At 44.7% G+C, this 6,814-nt stretch overlaps 18 pseudogenes; all 18 read right to left on the bottom strand.

Moving 5' to 3' along the window:
• Positions 1 to 2,098: 2,098 nt before the first annotated feature.
• On the bottom strand, positions 2,099 to 2,217 carry LOC142154148 (5S ribosomal RNA; annotated as a pseudogene).
• Positions 2,218 to 2,298: 81 nt separating this feature from the next.
• LOC142155325 (5S ribosomal RNA) lies at positions 2,299 to 2,417 on the bottom strand (annotated as a pseudogene).
• Positions 2,418 to 2,499: 82 nt separating this feature from the next.
• On the bottom strand, positions 2,500 to 2,618 carry LOC142153984 (5S ribosomal RNA; annotated as a pseudogene).
• A 268-nt stretch (positions 2,619 to 2,886) lies between these two features.
• LOC142154988 (5S ribosomal RNA) lies at positions 2,887 to 3,005 on the bottom strand (annotated as a pseudogene).
• An 83-nt stretch (positions 3,006 to 3,088) lies between these two features.
• LOC142154999 (5S ribosomal RNA) lies at positions 3,089 to 3,207 on the bottom strand (annotated as a pseudogene).
• An 80-nt stretch (positions 3,208 to 3,287) lies between these two features.
• Positions 3,288 to 3,407, bottom strand: LOC142154833 (5S ribosomal RNA; annotated as a pseudogene).
• A 655-nt stretch (positions 3,408 to 4,062) lies between these two features.
• Positions 4,063 to 4,181, bottom strand: LOC142155237 (5S ribosomal RNA; annotated as a pseudogene).
• Positions 4,182 to 4,262: 81 nt separating this feature from the next.
• Positions 4,263 to 4,382, bottom strand: LOC142155211 (5S ribosomal RNA; annotated as a pseudogene).
• An 82-nt stretch (positions 4,383 to 4,464) lies between these two features.
• LOC142154147 (5S ribosomal RNA) lies at positions 4,465 to 4,583 on the bottom strand (annotated as a pseudogene).
• An 81-nt stretch (positions 4,584 to 4,664) lies between these two features.
• Positions 4,665 to 4,783, bottom strand: LOC142154607 (5S ribosomal RNA; annotated as a pseudogene).
• Positions 4,784 to 4,865: 82 nt separating this feature from the next.
• LOC142154722 (5S ribosomal RNA) lies at positions 4,866 to 4,984 on the bottom strand (annotated as a pseudogene).
• Positions 4,985 to 5,251: 267 nt separating this feature from the next.
• LOC142155104 (5S ribosomal RNA) lies at positions 5,252 to 5,370 on the bottom strand (annotated as a pseudogene).
• Positions 5,371 to 5,453: 83 nt separating this feature from the next.
• On the bottom strand, positions 5,454 to 5,572 carry LOC142154998 (5S ribosomal RNA; annotated as a pseudogene).
• Positions 5,573 to 5,651: 79 nt separating this feature from the next.
• On the bottom strand, positions 5,652 to 5,771 carry LOC142154903 (5S ribosomal RNA; annotated as a pseudogene).
• Positions 5,772 to 6,043: 272 nt separating this feature from the next.
• On the bottom strand, positions 6,044 to 6,152 carry LOC142155248 (5S ribosomal RNA; annotated as a pseudogene).
• An 80-nt stretch (positions 6,153 to 6,232) lies between these two features.
• Positions 6,233 to 6,351, bottom strand: LOC142153509 (5S ribosomal RNA; annotated as a pseudogene).
• A 271-nt stretch (positions 6,352 to 6,622) lies between these two features.
• Positions 6,623 to 6,731, bottom strand: LOC142155332 (5S ribosomal RNA; annotated as a pseudogene).
• An 82-nt stretch (positions 6,732 to 6,813) lies between these two features.
• Position 6,814, bottom strand: part of LOC142154502 (5S ribosomal RNA) — a 119-nt pseudogene continuing 118 nt past the window's right edge.

The raw sequence follows: 6,814 nt of genomic DNA, 5'->3' as shown, positions 1-6,814 counted from the left end.
GTAGAGGATTGCTGGTATTATTATAAATGTGTGCTGATGTGTAATACCGGTTACATAAATTAAGAGAGTTGCGCATGTGCATGCATGTGCGAGTAATATGGTCCACTTTACAACGAGACGGAGTCCGTTATGCAGAATATACAACTTTAATATCACATCCAACAAATAATATGCTTCCTGAGATGGATCCAGGAGAGCCGGATCCTGAAGGACACACAATGAGGGTGGTGTCAGAGGTTGCTGCCTAGAGAGGTGGTGTTAGAAGTGGGATTTCAGTGATGGTTGCACAATGGACACATTTTAAACCTCTCTTTGTTTCAGCTCAGGTGACTCCACAACAACAGATAAATTAAGTGCAAATAAGAAAACAGTAAAGAGGAGTAAAACTGGATCGTGACCACCGAGGAAGGCACTTAACTATAGACTATGGAGACACGATTCCAGACAATAATACTGATTCCACAAACTGGATCATAGATAACACGCCATGTTTTTTTATGAGGGTAATAGCTTGGTCCAGGTTCCTAGTACTACTTTGTGGAATTCCCTCCCTCGCACAGTAAGACTTTCCTCTAGTCTTCAAACCTTCAAGCGTTCACTGAAAACCCATCTCTTCAGACAAGGTTATGATATTCCTCAACCATCATCTTAATTTCCCTAGATTACCCTATTGCCATCCTCTACACTGCTAACGCAAGACAACAGCCTTCTGACCAACATTGCAACACACACAGCCCACTCCGTACTTTTACCTTTGCAGTCTGGCTGGTCCATTGTGCAATATGATGTAGCACATGCCCTTGTGTTTCTAACTCCCATTGTCCTATAGGTTGTAAGCTTTCGAGCAGGGTTCTCTTACCTCTCTGTCTGTATGTATTACCCAGTATTGTCTTATTAATGTTTGTTCCCAATTGTAAAGCACTACGGAATTTGCTGGCGCTATATAAATAAATGTTGATGATGATGATGATGATAGTACCTTATCTGTTACAATTGATCCATTTACCACATCACATTGTGGCAGGGCAGATTATAGATCCTTCTTTCCACATGGGACATTTCTATTACACTTGAGGTAAAATCAAATAAGGAGTTTATATCCACAATTCAGAAAGGTGGATACGGAAGCAGTAAAGCAGGATACACACTACAGGTTTTCATCCAGTTATCGTGCCCTGATAAATATCCTTTTGGTAAAATATTGTATCAGTGTGTATGCTCTCACGATCATGTTTTATCAAACCAAAGCATTGTAGAATTTCATTCCATTTTACAAACTTCCTAAAATTCATGATATTGGTATATAGTGGCAGAGAGTAATCACCCGTTACCAGCAGTGTCCAGAGATCTCTACGCAGTCACAATCGTTTCAGCCAATGGTTATGACAGATGAAGAGCACAGATCTGATGGTAAATCTTGTAAAGCGTCTATAGTGTGTACACAGCGATCGGCAGCTGATCGTAAGTAAAATTGTTAGAGAAATGGCATGTGCAGTAACTTTCTGTAGTGTGTACCCAGCTGAAGTCCAGTAGAGAGGAGTCTGTACCGCAGATCCCTGGGTCAGGCCTGGTTGGCCTTCCAGGAGAGATAAGAGTTCCAGATAACAGCGACACTCTGCACCACGGTCAGCCTGCCAGTGGGACAGACAAGACAGAAAAATCACCGGGGATAACCAGAACACCACATGTACCAGTACAATCTACAGCAGGACGCTGAGACCCTGACTAGCAGCTGCTGGAGACATGTCCTGAAATCTGATCGGGCTTCAGTTCTGCGACAGATAAAGGGTCACAGTTTTCCTGACTGCAATGCAGAGAATTTCAGCCGATAACTCAGTGTAAGAGGCAGTAAAGACGTCCCCTGTCACCCCTCAGCAGTCACATACAGGGTTGGTCCCAAAAAGAGCGATTAGAGTTATTGTAATAGATATTATTATTGGTTTTAAACTAATTTTCTATGTATTCTGGAAAACCACTGTGCTCATTACCACAACCATATGAGTGGACTGCTCACAGCATGGCTCCTGAAATAATCCGTGCTGCTGGGCGTATACAAAACCAGCATTGAAGGAAGCCGGAACAAGAGAGAAAAAAAAAAGGCCTACAGCACCTGGTATTCCCAGGTGGTCTCCAATCCAAGTACTAACCAAACCCAGCCCTGCTTAGCTTCCAAGATCAGATGAGATTGGGCTTGTTCAGGGTGGAGTGGCCATAGGTATTAGTTTCCTAATGACCTACATCTCTTATACATCTCAAAACCAGCATTGAAGGAAGCCGGAACAAGAGACAAAAAAAAAGGGCCTACAGCACCTGGTATTCCCAGGTGGTCTCGCATCCAAGTGCTAACCAGGCCCAACCCTGCTTAGCTTCCAAGATCAGACAAGATTGGGCTTGTTCAGCATGGTGTGGCTGTACATATTGGTTTTCTAATGACCTACATCTCTTATACATCTCAAAACCAGCATTGAAGGAAGCAGGCACAAGAGAGAAAAACAAAAAGGCCTACAGCACCTGGTATTCCCAGGTGGTCTCCCATCCAAGTACTAACCAGGCCTGGCCCTGCTTAGCTTCCAAGATCAGACGCGATTGGGCTTGTTCAGGGTGAAGTGGCTGTAGGTATTGGTTTCCTAATGACCTACATCTCATACATTTCAAACCAGCATTAAAGGAAGCCGGAACAAGAGATAAAAAAAAAAGGCCTACAGCACCTGGTATTCCCAGATGGTCTCGAATACAAGTACTAACCACGCCTGGCTCTGCTTAGCTTCCAAGATCAGGCTTGTTCAGGGTGATGTGGCCGTAGGTATTAGTTTCCAAATGACCTACATCTCTTATACATCTCAAAACCAGCATTGATGGAAGCCGGAACAAGAGAGAAAAATAAAAGGCATACAGCAACTGGTATTCCCAGGTGGTCTCCCATCCAAATACAAACCAGGCCCAGTCCTGCTTAGCTTCCAAGATCAGACGAGATTGGGCTTGTTTAGGGTGGTGTGGCTGTAGGTATTAGTTTTCTAATGACCTACATCTCTTATACATCTCAAAACCAGCATTGAAGGAAGCCGGAACAAGAGATAATAAAAAAAAAGGCCAACAGCACCTGTTATTCCCAGGTGGTCTCCCATCCAAGTACTAACCAGGCCTGGCCCTGCTTAGCTTCTAAGATCAGATGGGAGTGGGCTTGTTCAGGTTGGTGTGGCTGTAGGTATTGGTTTCATAATGACCTATATCTCTTATACATTTCAAACCAGCATTGAAGGAAGCCGGAACAAGAGAGAAAAAAAAAAAGGCGACAGCACCTGGAATTTCCAGGTGGTCTACCATCCAAGTACTAACCAGGCGCCAGCCCTGCTTAGCTTCCAAGATCAGATGAGATTGGGCTTGTTCAGGGTGGTGTGGCTGTAGGTATTGGTTGCCTAATGACCTACATATCTTATACATCTCAAAACCAGCATTGAAGGAAGCTGGAACAAGAGAGAAAAAAAAAAGGCCTACAGCACCTGGTATTCCCAGGTGGTCTCCCATCCAAGTTCTAACCAGGCCTAGCCCTGCTTAGCTTCCAAGATCAGGCTTGTTTAGGGTGGTGTGGCTGTAGGTATTGGTTTCCTAATGACCTACATCTCTTATACATCTCAAAACCATCATTGAAGGAAGCCGGAACAAGAGAGAAAAAATATGGCCTCCAGCACCTGGAATTCACAGGTGGTCTCCCATCCAAGTACTAACCAGGCCCGGACCTGCTTAGCTTCCAAGATCAGACTTGTTCAGGGCGGTGTGGCTCTAGGTATTGGTTTCATAATGACCTACATCTCTTATACATCTCAAAATCAGCATTGAAGGAAGCCGGAACAAGAGATAATAAAAAAAAAAAAGGCCTACAGCACCTGGTATTCCCAGATGGTCTCCCATCCAAGTACTAACCAGGCATGGCCCTGCTTAGATTAAAAGATCAGGCTTGTACAGGGTGGTGTGGCCGTAGGTATTAGTTTCCAAATGACCTACATCTCTTATACATCTCAAAACCAGCATTGATGGAAGCCGGAACAAGAGAGAAAAATAAAAGGCCTACAGCAACTGGTATTCCCAGGTGGTCTCCTTTCCAAGTACTAACCAGGCCCGGCCCTCCTTAGCTTCCAAGATCAGACGAGATTTGGCTTGTTTAGGGTGGTGTGGCTGAAGGTATTGGTTTCCTAATGACCTACATCTCTTATACATCTCAACACCAGCATTAAAGGAAGCCGGAACAAGAGAGAAAAAAAAAAGGGCGACAGCACCTGGAATTTCCAGGTGGTCTACCATCCAAGTACTAACCAGGCGCCAGCCCTGCTTAGCTTCTAAGATCAGACGAGATTGGGCTTGTTCAGGGTGGTGTGGCTGTAGGTATTGGTTTCCTAATGACCTACATCTCTTATACATCTCAAAACCAGCATTGAAGGAAGCTGGAACAAGAGAGAAAAAACAAAAGGCCTACAGCACCTGGTATTCCCAGGTGGTCTCCAATCCAAGTACTAACCAAACCCAGCCCTGCTTAGCTTCCAAGATCAGATGAGATTGGGCTTGTTCAGGGTGGAGTGGCCATAGGTATTTGTTTCCTAATGACCTACATCTCTTATACATCTCAAAACCAGCATTGAAGGAAGCCGGAACAAGAGACAAAAAAAAAGGGCCTACAGCACCTGGTATTCCCAGGTGGTCTCCCATCCAAGTGCTAACCAGGCCCAACCCTGCTTAGCTTCCAAGATCAGACAAGATTGGGCTTGTTCAGCGTGGTGTGGCTGTACATATTGGTTTTCTAATGACCTACATCTCTTATACATCTCAAAACCAGCATTGAAGGAAGCAGGCACAAGAGAGAAAAACAAAAAGGCCTACAGCATCTGGTATTCCCAGGTGGTCTCCCATCCAAGTACTAACCAGGCCTGGCCCTGCTTAGCTTCCAAGATCAGATGCAATTGGGCTTGTTCAGGGTGAAGTGGCTGTAGGTATTGGTTTCCTAATGACCTACATCTCATACATTTCAAACCAGCATTAAAGGAAGCCAGAACAAGAGATAATAAAAAAGGCCTACAGCACCTGGTATTCCCAGATGGTCTCCCATCCAAGTACTAACCACACCTGGCCCTGCTTAGCTTCCAAGATCAGGCTTGTTCAGGGTGGTGTGGCCGTAGGTATTAGTTTCCAAATGACCTACATCTCTTATACATCTCAAAACCAGCATTGATGGAAGCCGGAACAAGAGAGAAAAATAAAAGGCATACAGCAACTGGTATTCCCGGGTGGTCTCCCATCCAAATACAAACCAGGCCCAGTCCTGCTTAGCTTCCAAGATCAGACGAGATTGGGCTTGTTTAGGGTGGTGTGGCTGTAGGTATTGGTTTTCTAATGACCTACATCTCTTATACATCTCAAAACCAGCATTGAAGGAAGCCGGAACAAGAGATAATAAAAAAAAAGGCCAACAGCACCTGTTATTCCCAGGTGGTCTCCCATCCAAGTACTAACCAGGCCTGGCCCTGCTTAGCTTCTAAGATCAGATGGGAGTGGGCTTGTTCAGGTTGGTGTGGCTGTAGGTATTGGTTTCATAATGACCTATATCTCTTATACATTTCAAACCAGCATTGAAGGAAGCCGGAACAAGAGAGAAAAAAAAAGGGCGACAGCACCTGGAATTTCCAGGTGGTCTACCATCCAAGTACTAACCAGGCGCCAGCCCTGCTTAGCTTCCAAGATCAGACGAGATTGGGCTTGTTCAGGGTGGTGTGGCTGTAGGTATTGGTTGCCTAATGACCTACATCTCTTATACATCTCAAAACCAGCATTGAAGGAAGCTGGAACAAGAGAGAAAAAAAAAAGGCCTACAGCACCTGGTATTCCCAGGTGGTCTCCCATCCAAGTTCTAACCAGGCCTAGCCCTGCTTAGCTTCCAAGATCAGGCTTGTTTAGGGTGGTGTGGCTGTAGGTATTGGTTTCCTAATGACCTACATCTCTTATACATCTCAAAACCAGCATTGAAGGAAACTGGAACAAGAGAGAAAAAAAAAAAGGACTACAGCACCTGGTATTCCCAGGTAGTCTCCTATCCAAATACTAACCAGGCCCAACCCTGCTTAGCTTCCAAGATCAGGCTTGTTCAGGGTGGTGTGGCTGTAGGTATTGGTTGCTTAATGACCTACATCTCTTATACATCTCAAAAGCAGCATTGAAGGAAGCCGGAACAAGAGAGAAAAAAAAAGGACTACAGCACCTGGTAATCTCAGGTGGTCTCCCATCCAAGTACTAACCAGGCCCAACCCTGCTTAGCTTTCAAGATCAGATGAGATTGGGCTTGTTCAGGGTGGTGTGGCTGTAGGAATTGGTTTTTTAATGACCTACATCTCTTATACATCTCAAAACCAGCATTAAAGGAGGTCGGAACGAGAGAGAAAAAAAAAAAGCCTACAGCACCTGGTATTCCCAGGTAGTCTCCAATCCAAGTACTAAACAGGCCCACACCTGCTTAGCTTCCAAGATCAGGCTTTTTCAGGGTGGTGTGGCTGTAGGTATTGGTTTCCTAATGACCTACATCTCTTATACATCTCAAAACCAACATTGAAGGAATCCGGAACAAGTGAGAAAAAAAAAAGGCATACAGCACCTGGTATTCCCAGATGGTCTCCCATCCAAGTACTAACCAGGCCTGGCCCTGCTTAGATTCCAAGATCAGGCTTGTTCAGGGTGGTGTGGCTGTAGGTATTGGTTTTCTAATGACCTACATCTCTTATACATCTCAAAACCAGCATTGAAGGAAGCCGGAACAAGAGAGAAAAAAAAAAAG

The sequence above is a fragment of the Mixophyes fleayi genome, chromosome 4, assembly GCF_038048845.1.
Source record: "Mixophyes fleayi isolate aMixFle1 chromosome 4, aMixFle1.hap1, whole genome shotgun sequence".
Taxonomy (NCBI): domain Eukaryota; kingdom Metazoa; phylum Chordata; class Amphibia; order Anura; family Limnodynastidae; genus Mixophyes; species Mixophyes fleayi.
Note: the sequence above shows the minus strand (reverse complement) of the source record. Positions and strands in the feature narration are given on the sequence as shown.